General features: G+C 32.5%; 1 long non-coding RNA gene and 1 pseudogene across 1 annotated transcript; one reads left to right on the forward strand and one right to left on the reverse strand.

Moving 5' to 3' along the window:
* Nucleotides 1–6,833: 6,833 nt before the first annotated feature.
* Nucleotides 6,834–15,381, reverse strand: LOC146925769 (uncharacterized). Its single transcript, XR_015033931.1, has 5 exons — nucleotides 14,935–15,381; nucleotides 14,687–14,772; nucleotides 8,891–13,221; nucleotides 8,643–8,728; nucleotides 6,834–7,177 (listed from the first exon to the last, which is right to left on the reverse strand). It is a non-coding gene; the product is annotated as an uncharacterized LOC146925769 (long non-coding RNA).
* A 318-nt stretch (nucleotides 15,382–15,699) lies between these two features.
* On the forward strand, nucleotides 15,700–16,605 carry LOC146925770 (beta-fructofuranosidase, cell wall isozyme pseudogene; annotated as a pseudogene).
* The last annotated feature ends 849 nt before the right edge of the window (nucleotides 16,606–17,454 follow it).

Genomic DNA, 17,454 nt, shown 5'->3' on the forward strand with positions numbered 1-17,454 from the left:
AAGAATTAGATAGTTCAAGATTTAAGCATTGATAAACTGTAAAAGTTAGATCGAGAAATGGTGTGAGCATTATTGTGGATAAGGAATTGCAAAAGGATATTGTGGATGTAAAGAGGATGTGAGATTTGATTGTATCCCACAAATTTTTAGTTTAATAAGACATCTTTATTTTTTTTATTTTTTTTAAAGGAAATAAGACATCTTTAATGTTATGAGTATTTACTCACCTTAGGTAGGTTTGGAAGAATATTCTAAAGTTAAATTTTGGAAGGATTTGAAAGGTTTTTGAGCCTCAGTGCATATGATTGTGCAGAAATTAATGGGTTTAGGGGTGTTCGCGGTCCAGTTTGGATCGGTTTTGAGGGAAAAAGTCAACCGATCCAAAATAAAAATCATGTGCATCCGATCCGATCCGATCCAAATATATGCGGTTTAATTTGGATCGGTTTTTGGACATCCAAAGTGCAACATGTATTTTTTTTATTAATATTAATATTACACATACACATTAAAATAATAGGTTTGATACAAAATATAACACAAATGTATTTAAAAAGTTAACATTATACAATGAAAATGATTTATTATATTTAAAATAGATGAAGTAGTAGTAATATAAATTAAATTAATGCAGTATATAATACTAATAAACTAATAAATATGTATTAAAATCTACTTTTGCGGTTTGGTTCGGTTTTGAAAAGGTGATTCGAAATCCGATCAGATCATAGCAATTTTTTCAAAACAACATCCAAACACATCCAAAAATATTCGGTTTTTTGTGATTTTCGGTTTTTTTGGATCGGTTTGCGGTTTTATTTTAGATTGGTTTGGATTTGAACACCCCTAGATATACCACAAGGAGAAAATTATTTTCTAGGAGGGAATCTAAATGGGCATGTAAGGAGTGTTTGATAAGTTTTAAAGGCGTGAATGATGGTATAGCCTCGGGGTCATAAATGCATAGGGTAAATTTATCCTAGATTTTTTGTTGTCTTTTATTCTTACTCTAGGAAAATAAAAAGGAAATTTATTACATACAAGAGTGAGATTTCATTTTCTCAAATAAATTTATTTCTTATTAGGAATTATGGCAGAAATATTTGTTTGAATTTAAAGTTTTACATGGAGAGAGTGTGACTATCCAACATATAGTATTGGTTATGAATGTAAGGGTTAAGTTAAGAGCGGAGATGAGAGGCCATGATTGGGATACAAGGATCAAGTGGTGACATTTAAAAGATCAAAACCAAAGTGCTTTCCTACAAAAGATTTTGAAGGTAGGTTGTGTGAAGCTACATAGAAGCGAAAATGATACATGGAACAAGATGACATATGAGATTACAAAAGTAGCAAAAGAGACACTAGAAGAATTAATAGGTTTTGGACCTAGCTAGGAGTAAAGAATCTTGGTGGAACCAAAGAGTTCAAATTAAAGTGAGAATCAAAACAGTACTTCACTAATAAAAAATAGGGATAAGGGTGATACATTTGAAGAATATTACAGATTAAGAAATTTTGCACATTCCAACCTTGATGCCAAGGTTGATCTCGAGGGGTGTGTTTTTTAGGATATAGTAAAGGCTGATTAGAGTAGTTTAAGTAGTTAAGAGATACTTCTTTTAGGCTATAGTAAAGAAAAAACTAAGAGTTACTAACTCTACGATACCATTCAACATTTTCTACATTTTTTAGGCTGATATGTTTAAATATAAAGGATTCTTATATAAAGCTAATATTTTTTCTTTCTCTTCAACATGCGCACATATGCATGCAAAGGTGTTAATATTAATTTAGTGACTTTACATTTAATATGTAGATCTGCGTATCCGTGATGATGACTTGAAGAACCTTTGTTTGATTGAAATTGAAATGCTGCTTCAGGAAAACGGACAGTCTCTTACTGACTTCAAATCTATGCCTAGGCCAAACGCAGCAGACATGCCAACTTTCACAAACAAGCTTATCGTTGATGAGCTAAATTACAACAAAGATGAACTGGAAAAGACACACGCTGATATGTTACTGATGCTGATTGATGAACAAAGATGTATGCATGACAAGATCATGGAGTTCGTTGGTTCTGACGCCGATGGTTTCTTTTTCTTATATGGTTACGATGGTACTGGAAAAACCTTTATATGAAAAGCATTGTCGGCTGCTGTTAGATTGAAGGGGTTAGTTGTATTGAATGATGCATCCAGCGGTATAGCGGCTCTTCTATTACCAGGTGGAAGAACCGCACACTCGACGCTGACAATCCCTATTGAGATTAATGAGGCATCATCACTTACGATGGAAAAGGATAGTCCTAGGGCAGAACTGGTGCGTGCTGCAAAGTTGATAATTTGGGATGAGGCTCCAATGATGCACCGATGGTGTTTTGAAGCAGTTGACCGATCATTGCGTGATATCATGTCCAAGAATGATCCCCTAAACACACTTAAACCTTTTGGTGGAATGACAGTAGTTTTAGGTGGTGATTTCAGGCAGATATTGCCTGTTGTTCGAGGAGGAACGAGGCCAGATATTGTTGATGCCTCAGTCAATTCGTCAAAGTTATGGGCTTATTGCAATGTGTTGAGGCTTACTGTTAATATGAGATTGGGTGCATCTTTGGTACCTACAGAGCAGGAAGAAATTGCTAATTTTGGCAAGTGGATACTCTCAATTGGAGACGGCAACGACGCTTCAGATGAGAATGGTGAAATGAAGGTAGAAATTCCTGAAGATTTGTTGATATCGGACACAACAAGTCCGTTGATGACCAGCTATTTTTCCAATAAAAGGGAATACTCGCACCACCGCTTGATTCAGTTGAACATGTTAACGAATATATGATGTCGCTGATTCCATGTGAAGAGAAAGAGTATTTAAGCTCTAATTCTGTTTGTCGATCGGGTGAAAATTCTGATGTCCAAAGCGAGTGGTTCACAACGGAATTTCTTAATGGTATTAAGAGCTCTGGAATTCCAAATCACCGGTTGATACTAAAGGTGGGATGTCCAGTTATGCTGATGAGAAACATCGATCAGGCCAATGGACTGTGTAATGGTACGAGGCTGACAGTTACACATCTAGGGAAGAGCACGATAGTTGCTACCGTAATTACATGAAAAAGGGCAGGTACCAGGGTATTCATTCCCAGGATGAATCTTATTCCGAGTGATCCAGGACTACCCTTCAAATTCAGGCGCAGGCAATTTCCATTGACGCTTTGTTTTGCAATGACAATAAATAAAAGCCAGGGTCAATCTTTATCTCGAGTCGGGGGTTATCTTCCTAGGCCCGTGTTCACGCATGGACAACTTTATGTCGGTGTCTCTCGAGTTAATTCTAGAAAAGGTTTGAAGCTGCTCATCCTGGATGAAGATAATAATGTTTGCAAGGAGACCACAAATGTTGTGTATCGTGAAGTTTTTCAAAAAGTATGATCATTGGTTATGTTTTAGAATTGTTGTTGCTATAATTTAGAAAACTAAAGTTGTGTATTGTTTGGAAGTTATTTTATTTTTTAATTTCTTTGTAAGGCGTACTACTCATTACAGGACATGCAATTTCTATATAAGCAGATCCTCCTGCCATTAACTTTTAATTGATGCACTTTTCAGGTTTAACAACCCGCGAAACCTTTTTTTTACATCGTTGTTACCCTAAAATACAATATTTACATTAGACAATTGGTTTTGTAAAAATTAAATACAAATAACAATCGGCATTTCTGTAGCCCAAACTATATTTATACACACCCGTAAAAAATTTAACGTTTGCATTTACTGACTACGTGTATGCATGTGACACTGACTGTTATATAAAAAAATCTAACGTTTGCTAAGATTAAGAATGATCAACATCTTAAAATACAAATAATTAGTATAAGTATAACTCCAAATACTTTAATCGTTATGTGCAATGTTTAGATATTTCGAAATGTATACAAAATAAACAAAATTAAGATGATATTTTTTTCCATATCAAATTTAAATTATAACCACTCATAAATTTAAATTATAACCACTCATAAATTTAAGTTAAAATAATATAAAATCTATACATTTGATAAAAAAAAAAAGTTTTTTATTTTCCCGTGCTTGGCACGGGTCATTACACTAGTTCATTAAAGGACATCTTTTGGCTGTATTTTATTAGAAAAGCTAGCAACATTAGGGTACGTGCTCCATACTGGCTGTACATCGAAACATATTTGCTTGTATGTCATATCTTTATACATTGATGATGAACAAAATAATTGTATAGTTCCTCTCAAAAAAAAAAAAATTGTATAGTTGATGTGTTATAATTATATTTTTGCTATTATATAAACCATTATTTACATTTGAATATAAATAATTATTTTTATTTTTGTGTGAAATATATTAAAAAACACTGATTTTATTTTTGGTGGACTTTCATTCATGGTGGTCTACCGTTACTTTGTTTAGGCTTACCTAATTTGTAATTTTGCCTCAACCTTTGTTTTCTCTATTTGAATTTTGTATTGCTATATTTTTTTTTTATCATTTTTTTGGCACTCCTTATACTTCAAAGGGAAGTTTATTAATATATTTCTTCATCTTCTAGTCTCTTAAAAGAAATTAATTGATATTTTTTTTTAAATTTATCTGTATTTTCTTTGCAATTTCCTAGCCATACTTCTCCATGGTTAAGAACTATCCTTGTCCATGGTGTAGAGAGAAAAACGTTGAGTAAAATAGAGAGCATTTAATTTTGAAGCTTCAAGATTGCGATGCAAAAAAGCCACAAATGTTTCATTTCACAGTTCACACTAGAACAAGCATTCTCATTTTACAAATAATTAGAAAACTGTAGAGTCTGGTAAGTGGTAACAATCACACATGTAAAGATGTAAGAGTTCCATGTAGAAATGTTTGGTTGTTCTCATTTTAACTTTTAACAAATATGAATCATAGATTAAATCTAATAGTAATTTTGAACTGATTCACCGATACAGGACTTAATAGAGTCCTCATCCTAGAATTTACCCTATTAAATTTAAGAAAAATGCTAACTAGTGGGGTATTAGTTAAGGAAGGTAAAACTATCTTAAAAGATGTGTAGTCAAACTTTTAAAGAAGATGAACTACTTCAAGTTAATGGTGTCATAGCAGCATAAGCAGGGGCGGTTTCACCGCCCGGGCTCGATCGATAATTTTTGCCCATTAGACCCAACCCAAAAGGCCATTAACACACTTACAAAAAGAAAAAATTTGGGCAAAATTGAAAATTCTCACACGCAAATGGGCTCGAAATAGACATTTACCTCCTAATTTTATTTAGCACATTATTGACGGGTTCATCTATCTTATTTTAACGGGTTAATTGTTCATATTGACCCTGTAATATACATTATGTCTTAAAATGACCCTCTAAAATACCAAACATATATTCTAGCATTTTAACTTGAATTTCTTCTTATTTTTGACCACCCTATAATATACGCGTAGTCTAAAAATGTGACCTACAGGTTGCATTTTTTCACTATTTTTTTCATACATGTTTAGCACGTTAAAATATAGCTTTACACAAAAAAAATTAAATTTCTTCGACCAGGGATAAATTAATTACGAATTTTTATTCCCTCGTAATTATGAATTTCTTAAACAATTTATAATTAATTTGTATCTCGTTTAATAACTACAAAATTTCATTGTGAAGGTTTTTATCATGTTCTAGTCATGCCTACAAAATTAGGGAACTAAATTTGACTTGTGAGTATACGCTTACGCGGAACAAAATTTCAATTTTGCACGTTTTGGTTGAAAAATCAAAATAAATTTAAACGACTTCGAAATGCTATGAAACTTTACAGATCCTTTTTATGTATTTTTATAGATGTCTCTGCAAATAATGAGCTCAAAATTCGATTTATATAGTCGAGATTTCCGTTGTTTTGTTTTTTGAGTTTTTCACACTTTAAAAATTCATAATTAATTTGTCGTTTTTCGAAAATTTATAATTTTTTCTGTGTAAAGCCATATTTTAACGTTCTTAACTCGCCTCTAAGAAATCATGAAAAAATTCAATATCTTGGTTGCTTTTTTGGACTTCGCGTATATTCCATGGTTATAAATAATAAAAAAAAAACTCGAATTACATGTTCAGAATACATGTTATTTAATTACAGGGTCAATTTTTCAGAATTCACGTATATTACATGGTCAATTTCAATTAATAACCATATTTTAAATTGTACTTTTGTTGACAAAATGAAGAACCTCTTTTATTTCGATTTATGATTGTTTATATGTTATGTCACATGTGAATTTGCGATAAAGTTTTTGCCAGGGCTCCATAAATTTTCTAGCTCCGCCACTGAGCATAAGCAAGCTAATTTTTTTATCACTATTTTAACTTCATGACACGAGTAGTAAAATATTACGACTACATATCATACCTGTTTTAAAAAATTTGGAGGTTGTGTTTTAATTAATCTTAAAGAGAATGTGATCTGTTTGAATATCTTTCTTCAATCCATAATTTAAGAGGCATTTAGAAAGTTTCAAATACCAATTACTAGAAGCTTGTTTCAAACTCTAAAATGACTAATTTTTTTGTTTTGCACATTTTTGCATGCTCGCTCGCGCGCGCACACTCATTTTAACTCAGTTAATTAATAATTACCATTCATTTATTTATTTTTTCCAAAAAGTATAAAATTTATTGTTCATGGAATTCTGATTGATTTTTGCCCATTGTTGGCTTAATTACAATTATTCAACATCAAATCCTCATCAAACCTAAACCAAATTTTGTTTTATTACATGGGGATGATAGCAAAAACAAAAAAGAAAAAAAATGTGGATGCTGTAACGCCCTCATAAAAGTGTCTAGAATTTTAGAAAGCGTTAACATTTAATACCGGGTACATTAAATTTCAATATAAAAAAATTACTTGTGATGACTGATAATGTGCATATGTCTTTAGGACTCCTGACTGATTATCTAATAACTTTACGTATTATCTAGATGATATTTGTACTAACTGACGAGCACAAAATATTATACAAAATCTGATACATAATTCCCATAAACTGATAGGGACTAAAATATATCACAACAAGTCCTTAGACATACTTCCACATATAAACATCATCAGTGAAGCACCATAATCAATCTGTAGCCTTTACTTAATCTTTCCTCTTGGATGATTGTGGACCTGAAAAAAAATAATAAATGGAATGGGATGAGACATAATGTCTCAGTGAGCTCCATCTATCCTAGGCTGCAGGCAATCCTTGGGGATACCTATGATTGCCCTCTGTCTAACATTCAACCTCTCTGGGGTTTATACATCTTTAATATGTACCTCTGTACTCGTATATTATAATTAAATATTTAATCACATTAACTATTATTGAAGTTAGTAAGTTAGCGTTGAACAAACAATATTATCTGAGTTGATTTTACGAATAAACCCAGGTGGAGTAACCCCGGAATTTATTCCTCTGATAACCGGTATATATAAATATTTTCCAACTGGCGGGAAACCCAACTGACGGGGATACCGGACTCCTCTGATTATTGTGGGGTCATCCTCACGGATAGTGCCCATTCCAACTGGCGGGAACCTTTCGTATCCAACTGGCGGGATAGCGAAAGCCACAATTTAATAAATCAATTAATGTCATATCTGTTAGTGAGAATTAAACTCTCGTCTCTAACTGAAAATGTGTCGATAACTATTCTCTTCTCAGAAATGGTATTTTACCCGGGTTAGTGACTTACCCATAACTCTTATTCATGGCCAATTTACTCTAAACATTCTTTTACATAAATAATAATGCTATATGGTAATACGTAATTAGAGGTCATAATAATACTTTTCGGCTACACGTTCGGTAATAATGAGAATTTATATTCTTAGCCAAACCAAACCATTATATTACCTTAAAAGTGTAAATTACATTAGCTAAGATTTGAAACAAAGTAATAAAACCAACAATTCTCACTTTCCAAAATTATAGCCGAAATGTGCATATTTATTCATACTTGTGCAAAACTTGTCATAAAATTTTTTCCTCTAACTCATACACTACCATAAGTATAATTATCAATATAAAACCATTTTAGAGTACACTAGCAAGGGTAAATATCTTAAGTCATAATGTCTCTATGTTATGTCCTAACATACTAGATCATAATCTATAATTTCTAAAGGCATAATTTATTCTAAACATTCTTTTATATTAATACACATAGCAATATGGTAGTATTTGGTTGGAGGTTCTTATAATACTTTTCGGCTACATATCCGGAAAAATGAAAGTTCAATCCGTAACCGCCATTAGTCGTGTATTCATTTAAAAGTTTTTCATTCCCATTAGCCAAAGATAGAAAAATACCAAATATTTAACAAATTTCTAATTTCCGGAATCTAGCCGAAATCATACACATATTTCAAAAATGTATTGAATCCTTGCCTAATAATTTTCCTCCAACTTCTATACTAACATAAGCATGGCAATTAACATAAAAGCAAATTCTAGAATATATTAGCAAGGGGTAATTAGCCTAAACATAATAGCACTAACTATATCCTAATGCTCAAAATCATAATTTATCAATCTAATAGCATAATTGAACTACCCAAAAGGGAAGGTTTACTAACTAAAGGAACTCACACTCTTGTGTTGGTTCCTCTTGAACACTTGTGGCACAACCTCCAAATCCAAGCCACTAGTTAAGCTCCTTCTCCTTCCAATAGCTCCTATAACATTCAAACAAGTTAAAAATCACAACACCCATAACACATATACACACTAGGAGCATGAATTTGAAACATTCTCACAAAGAGCAATTTTTCCCAAAAATAAGGGTAAGGGGCGGCCATCATGGTAAGGTGGAAGGGAATGCATTTTTTGTTGCTTACCTTGCTCTTAAAACATCATGGGTACCTCTAATAACATGATTTTTAACAACTTCCCATGGATTAGAAGACAAAATTGAAGATTGCAAAATATAGAAAAGGGGGCGGTTGGCTTCAAAGAGAGGGAAGTATGAGTTTTGCTTGCTATACTCTTGTAATAACACTACTACTAAGCTTAAATCATGACTTTTGGAATGATTTTGGGAGGTTTGGAACATTTGAAGATGATGATGAATAGTGAAGGGAGAGAGAGCCGATGGAGTGTTAGAGGGTGAAGGGAAGAAATTGTGATATTTTAGTGAGAGGAAGAATTTGGAATTGTGTGGAATGATACATATAAAATAAATCTTGGTTGCCAAATACCCATTTTGCCCTTGGTTCAAAAAATCCAATGATAAAAATATCTCATTGATGATTTGGAAGAATAACTGACATAAAAATTGACAGTGATTTTAAGCGGGATATTACACTCTACCCCCTTAAGAAAATTTCGTCCTCGAAATTTAGAGTTTATCTGAAAATAGATACGGATTCTGATCTCGCATCTCAGATTCTAAATCTATGGTTTCCAATTCCACTGGCTGAAAAAGATCGAGAATGAATTTTCGTAACTGAGAAACATGAAATACATCATGTAATTCCGACATTAATGCTAACTGATATGTTACTGGACCGATACGCATGAGTATCTGAAAGGTTCAATATACCTTAGACTAAGTTTTCTTTATTCTGAATGTTCCTTGCGAACCCATCTTAGGTGTAACTTTCAGAAATACATGATCTCCCTCATTGAACTCTAAAGGTCTCCGTTTCTTATCTGCATAACTCTTCTGACGACTTTGCGCCACTTTCTTCTTTTCTTGGATGGACTTAACCTTTAAAGTTGTCTCTTGAATAATTTATGGCCCCAAAATACCTTGTCTCCGACTTCTGTCCAACATCGTGGAGTTTAACAATTTCTGAAATAAAAAACGATGCATACTGATATGTCTTCCAATCACCTGGGTCGAAAGGTTTGATAATAACCTCCTTAAGTGTAAGTTGTGGAATACATTATACATTTTGAACGTAGTGTAAAGCAAAGCTAACCAATGCATAAAATATTCTTCGGGTAAATTTCTAGTTCCACATACTCCTTATAAATCTGTCTTAGGTTACTACTTCTTGTTTACCTTCACTAAGTTCTGGAAATATCTCACACACTTATTGGAGTAACACTTTTATCGACTTCGTCGATTCTTATCTTTCCATAAACAGATCCAACCTTTGAGGGGGTTCTTCATGATACGACTAATTCCAATAAAAAAATTTATTTATGAACTATACCCCATATAATGAGGTCTCATAATAATAACCACACCATTCTCCGTATAAGATCGTTTCTATTCGGAACATTATCTGACATTAAATTTACCTCAATGAATGTAAGAACTGATTCAATTTCCTCCATTATGCAACACATAAATATGAGGTGTTATTGCTGATATCTGCTATGTTTTCTGTGGAATGAGTCCAAACATGGTACTACCTCAAATAGCTGATGGAAGTACTAACTGACGAGTACAATCCATAAGTCATATCTAAATACAAAACGTACTAACTGGCGAGTACATTAAATGTAATTCTTATATGAGTAATAGTGCACTAACTGACGAGTACACAATACACGAGGTAGTACGACTGATAACTAAATACATGACATATATCTGTAGTCATTCGACTATACTTCATCTGCACTAAACTTTCAACATTCTTAAATTAATCAAATTACACTGTCAAAATAAATAAGATCCGTAATCATAAATTTTCTCATGAACTTACTCTTCCAAAAATATACTTTTCTTCCTTGAACATTATTATTCTGTCCGTTACTATAAGGAACGTATTATCTCAGTCTTTCTGATAATTCCTCATTACCTGAATTGGTATAATTCCATATTGTATATCACATAAAATTTTCTAACTTGTATGATATCAATCCTTTCTTTACCTTCAAAAATACGGAGTTTAAAACTCCCGAACTTCACAACAGAATTGTGTTTAAGCATCTGCATTCTTGTTCTAAGTAGTATCCTTGCACTTAAATACCTTTTACTATACCTGATATCCCATGAGAATATTTCAAACCAAAATAAAATCATCTTGATACAACATCCATATTTATTACCTCATACATGACTCTTTCCCAGCTAAACTGATACTTTTAATTCATTCTTTGAAATCACCAAGTCAACTGACTAAGTTACATACTAGAGGTGATTCCAATTTTCTTAGATTTAACAAGGTAGGAATACTTCCGTCCTACTCTCATTAATTGAACTGTTAATATCTCTGAATTATGTAGTTTGAAAATTATTAGCTTGTCTCTTAAAATTTTCCATGAACATCTCTTTTCAAAGTATAAAACTATTGCACATCCTATCACTTCTTTACTGATTAATTTTCCGCTGCGCCACTCTGATTTGTTATCTTACATCGATTTAGGCATACCAATTCAATCATTATGTAAAATTTCCCAATCTCATTACTACATGTTTATTCAATTCTTCTAGTCATCCTTCGAAGCTTACATGTCTTAAAAAGAGAAGCTAACTTTACATTTCTTGCTACTTCGAGTACTAACTTATATTACTAGCGAACTATTTCCAGGTATTAAATCCTTCATTAGACATATACTGTACACTTGTTCTCGCAAGGTGTTCCTTGAATGATTCCCACATTCACATTGTTTATAGTAAAACATACTCGACAATTCGCAGCTTATTTCCATTCTTTTTCATTCGTGTCGTGCTGATAATTACACTTACGAGCTCCCTTGAGATAACTTCAATTCTCAAAATCCATTCTCATCGACCAAGTCATTCTTTTAGTTTTTAGAACAATTACGTGAGAAAAATCATCAAAAGAAAATATGTGATTCCTTAATACTTTACTTCATTCTTAGCACTTTCGCACTAACAACAACCTTCCATATAACGAAACCTTAAAATAACTTCTCAAATTCAAAAATCTTGGTTAATCATTATCACATCAACTTATTATATTCATACGTTAACACATTCTTGTCCCCTTGATAGAGCTTGACATCATTCGTCCATTAGTTCACTGAATTTTGACAACTTATTATTTAATCTTTAGTTTTCGTTTCAATTGAAAAATTACATCTTATCTCTTACCTCTACTGAAACCTCTTTCTACTTACTGCTAAGCTTGTGTTTCTTAGTCCATGACAACTTAATAACTCATGATAAATGCAGGGGTCTGATACAATCTCCTTAGTGGTCAACTCTTGTTAGCTTAGTTTCTATGCAATTTCTTGTCAAGAAGAATACATCTGAACCACACTTTGATCCATACAAGATTTTTCAACTACCAATCATTCATTCTTCTTGTCTCTCACACTACATAACATCTTCACTTTCTAATTCATAAATCTGGCACGTAAGATTAGGAAGATGCACTAATCTAACATAATTTATCTGGTTTGCATTATCCATTCAACGACTACATTGAGGGTTCATCTCCGTCTACTCCAAAATAATTTGCTTAATTTAAAATTAATTCACTTAACAACTCAGACATTAATCCTACTCGCTCTGAGCCTTCATGTCCTTCACTTCTTACATCCTCTACTTTGACTGAAAGCTTATGGATTCCATTAATCGTGTGATAATTTTTCTCATATCAAATTCCTGAGGAATATCCATCTTCATAAATCACCAGCCACCTTTTGGCATTAAATACTTCCTTATCAAAAATCATTATAAAATCTGACACCTCGACTGCCTCCTTACGGTTCATTCCTCCTAGGACATATTCAGCTCTCAGACATTTGTTCTAACTATCATATACTAGTCTGAGTTGATCAGGCTCAACTAGACATGACATTTAGAATAAATATCCGGAACCCAATGGTCCCACTGCTTTTATTGAATTTTAATGACCCAAGACACGATCTGAATCGACCAGCTCTGATACCAAATTGTAACGCCCTCATAAAAGTGTCTAGAATTTTAGAAAGCGTTAACATTTAATACCGGGTACATTAAATTTCAATATAAAAAAATTACTTGTGATGACTGATAATGTGCATATGTCTTTAGGACTCCTGACTGATTATCTAATAACTTTACGTATTATCTAGATGATATTTGTACTAACTGACGAGCACAAAATATTATACAAAATCTGATACATAATTCCCATAAACTGATAGGGACTAAAATATATCACAACAAGTCCTTAGACATACTTCCACATATAAACATCATCAGTGAAGCACCATAATCAATCTGTAGCCTTTACTTAATCTTTCCTCTTGGATGATTGTGGACCTGAAAAAAAATAATAAATGGAATTGGATGAGACATAATGTCTCAGTGAGCTCCACCTATCCTAGGCTGCAGGCAATCCTTGGGGATACCTATGATTGCCCTCTGTCTAACATTCAACCTCTCTGGGGTTTATACATCTTTAATATGTACCTCTGTACTCGTATATTATAATTAAATATTTAATCACATTAACTATTATTGAAGTTAGTAAGTTAGCGTTGAACAAACAATATTATCTGAGTTGATTTTACGAATAAACCCAGGTGGAGTAACCCCGGAATTTATTCCTCTGATAACCGGTATATATAAATATTTTCCAACTGGCGGGAAACCCAACTGACGGGGATACCGGACTCCTCTGATTATTGTGGGGTCATCCTCACGGATAGTGCCCATTCCAACTGGCGGGAACCTTTCGTATCCAACTGGCGGGATAGCGAAAGCCACAATTTAATAAATCAATTAATGTCATATCTGTTAGTGAGAATTAAACTCTCGTCTCTAACTGAAAATGTGTCGATAACTATTCTCTTCTCAGAAATGGTATTTTACCCGGGTTAGTGACTTACCCATAACTCTTATTCATGGCCAATTTACTCTAAACATTCTTTTACATAAATAATAATGTTATATGGTAATACGTAATTAGAGGTCATAATAATACTTTTCGGCTACACGTTCGGTAATAATGAGAATTTATATTCTTAGCCAAACCAAACCATTATATTACCTTAAAAGTGTAAATTACATTAGCTAAGATTTGAAAAAAAGTAATAAAACCAACAATTCTCACTTTCCAAAATTATAGCCGAAATGTGCATATTTATTCATACTTGTGCAAAACTTGTCATAAAAAATTTTCCTCTAACTCATACACTACCATAAGTATAATTATCAATATAAAACCATTTTAGAGTACACTAGCAAGGGTAAATATCTTAAGTCATAATGTCTCTATGTTATGTCCTAACATACTAGATCATAATCTATAATTTCTAAAGGCATAATTTATTCTAAACATTCTTTTATATTAATACACATAGCAATATGGTAGTATTTGGTTGGAGGTTCTTATAATACTTTTCGGCTACATATCCGGAAAAATGAAAGTTCAATCCGTAACCGCCATTAGTCGTGTATTCATTTAAAAGTTTTTCATTCCCATTAGCCAAAGATAGAAAAATACCAAATATTTAACAAATTTTTAATTTCCGGAATCTAGCCGAAATCATACACATATTTCAAAAATGTATTGAATCCTTGCCTAATAATTTTCCTCCAACTTCTATACTAACATAAGCATGGCAATTAACATAAAAGCAAATTCTAGAATATATTAGCAAGGGGTAATTAGCCTAAACATAATAGCACTAACTATATCCTAATGCTCAAAATCATAATTTATCAATCTAATAGCATAATTGAACTACCCAAAAGGGAAGGTTTACTAACTAAAGGAACTCACACTCTTGTGTTGGTTCCTCTTGAACACTTGTGGCACAACCTCCAAATCCAAGCCACTAGTTAAGCTCCTTCTCCTTCCAATAGCTCCTATAACATTCAAACAAGTTAAAAATCACAACACCCATAACACATATACACACTAGGAGCATGAATTTGAAACATTCTCACAAAGAGCAATTTTTCCCAAAAATAAGGGTAAGGGGCGGCCATCATGGTAAGGTGGAAGGGAATGCATTTTTTGTTGCTTACCTTGCTCTTAAAACATCATGGGTACCTCTAATAACATGATTTTTAACAACTTCCCATGGATTTGAAGACAAAATTGAAGATTGCAAAATATAGAAAAGGGGGCGGTTGGCTTCAAAGAGAGGGAAGTATGAGTTTTGCTTGCTATACTCTTGTAATAACACTACTACTAAGCTTAAATCATGACTTTTGGAATGATTTTGGGAGGTTTGGAACATTTGAAGATGATGATGAATAGTGAAGGGAGAGAGAGCCGATGGAGTGTTAGAGGGTGAAGGGAAGAAATTGTGATATTTTAGTGAGAGGAAGAATTTGGAATTGTGTGGAATGATACATATAAAATAAATCTTGGTTGCCAAATACCCATTTTGCCCTTGGTTCAAAAAATCCAATGATAAAAATATCTCATTGATGATTTGGAAGAATAACTGACATAAAAATTGACAGTGATTTTAAGCGGGATATTACAGATGCTATTTTGTTTTACATATTTTTTTTGGAGAGATATGATATAAACAGAAGAAACCTCTAGCATTAGCTCATTTTGATTTGCCCAACTTAAACCAAAATATAGATTTGTCCAAGCTAAACGGCACTTTGGCTTAATTGTCCTTTTTCATGTGATTGTTTTTTGGCTAAAAACTAAAATATTGTCTTAATTTTCATTTTCCATGTGATTGTTTTTTTTACTAAAAAAATGAAATATTGTCTAATTGTGTCATATTCCAAGTGATTATTTTGTGGTTGAAAAGTGAAATATTGTTTTATATGTGGCTTTTAATAGGACCATTGAATTATAAGGGATTATATCACCTGTTCTATCAATATAATCCTAATGCTGCACTTCGGGGAAGTATTGTATACACCGGAGTTGATAAAATGAATTACCAGTCCTAAATTTAGCATACCCTAAAAATCTATATGACCCTTTTCTCAAAGAATGGATTAAATCACCAAAAAATCAATTAATAAAACAAACCACTGAAAATAAAATTAATGGAAGTTCATTTAGAGATCCAACCACTGGTTGGTTAGGAAAGGATGTGAATTGGAGGGTCATTGTAGGTAGTAAAAGAAGAAGAAGAAAAAAATAGGGGAATTGCTATTTTATTCAAAAGCAAGGATTTTAGTAATTGGATTAAGAGCAATCATATTTGAACAACCATTTGGTACAACCTATTTGACAACCTTCATTTTCTCTCTTTTCATTGATCGAAAACAATGGAGAGAGAAAAAGAAAGAAATAGTAAGAATATAATGTGAATATGAGAGAGAAAGTTGTCTAAAAGTTGTCACAAAATGAATGTACATATATATTTCTCTTCTAAAAATTGGTACATTTGGTGTTAACACGTCATTAAATAGTGATAAAGTTAAAACATGTGTGAAAAGCTAGCTTGGATGATAAAAAACAGGACTGCTATCTAATTGGAACTTATAATGATGACAAAGACAATTTTGTCCCTGAGGGTGATAGTAAATTTGTTTTAAGATAAGATTATGGTAAATACTATGCTTCCAAAACTTTCTACAATGATGGAAGTTGAAAAGCTAAGGGTAATAAATCCTGTCATATGGCCAACTAAAGTACTTAAAGGAGGTGAACATCTTCAAATTCATGGGGTCATGGCAGCACAAGTAAGCTATTTTTTTTTTTTTATCATAACTTCATGACATGAGTTATAAAATATCTAATCTCAAAAATTGAACCCTTAATAAAAAGAAGCATAAAAAACTTAAAAAGAATTGTGCTTTATATAAATTGTAAATAACATAAAAAACAACAAACCTAATTCTTTAAAGTGTGTTCGGTGTGGCGTCGAATATTGATTCTAAAATAATTGATTTTATAGAATAGAATGTGTTAATTAACTAAAAATGAGTTGAGTCTAATAAAATGTGTTAATTTGGTTCTTTTTATATGAAAGAAGGTTATCAGATTATGTATCTTAGTTGATGTAATAATCATCGAATAATAAGTACATTTTTATGCATATAGTCCCTTTATTATTACATGTTTTTTATGGTGAAAAATATACCAAACATCCTACTTAATTTTAATTTGCATCCCATGATTAGATTTTTTTTTGGGTACATTCTCGCACGCGCGCACGCGTACACAAGCACGAACACACATTCATTTTGAATTCTCATATGACATCTATATAGTCTCATGGACGACCCTCTCTTTATATATATGGCTTTTCATAAGATCATTGAGTTACAAATAACATTATCTTCTATTCTATCAATACAATCTTGAAGGGGTTATTTTGAGAAATATTATGCGAGCACATTATGTATCAACTGATCTTCTTAGCTGAACATCTACTATTCCAACCATCTTTCTATCTCAACCATTCGATATAAATGGTTTTTGGTATGGATCAGCCACAATGCTATATGGTAACAAACCAACAAATTTACACACAAGATTTGACAAAATGAAACACTAAGATCAAAATGCCATATGGTTTTTGCACGCTCGCGCGCACACACTCATTTTAAACTCTCATAGAGCAC

Source organism: Medicago sativa, chromosome 4 (genome assembly GCF_051527215.1).
Source record: "Medicago sativa cultivar Bolivia chromosome 4, Bolivia_mono, whole genome shotgun sequence".
NCBI lineage: Eukaryota > Viridiplantae > Streptophyta > Magnoliopsida > Fabales > Fabaceae > Medicago > Medicago sativa.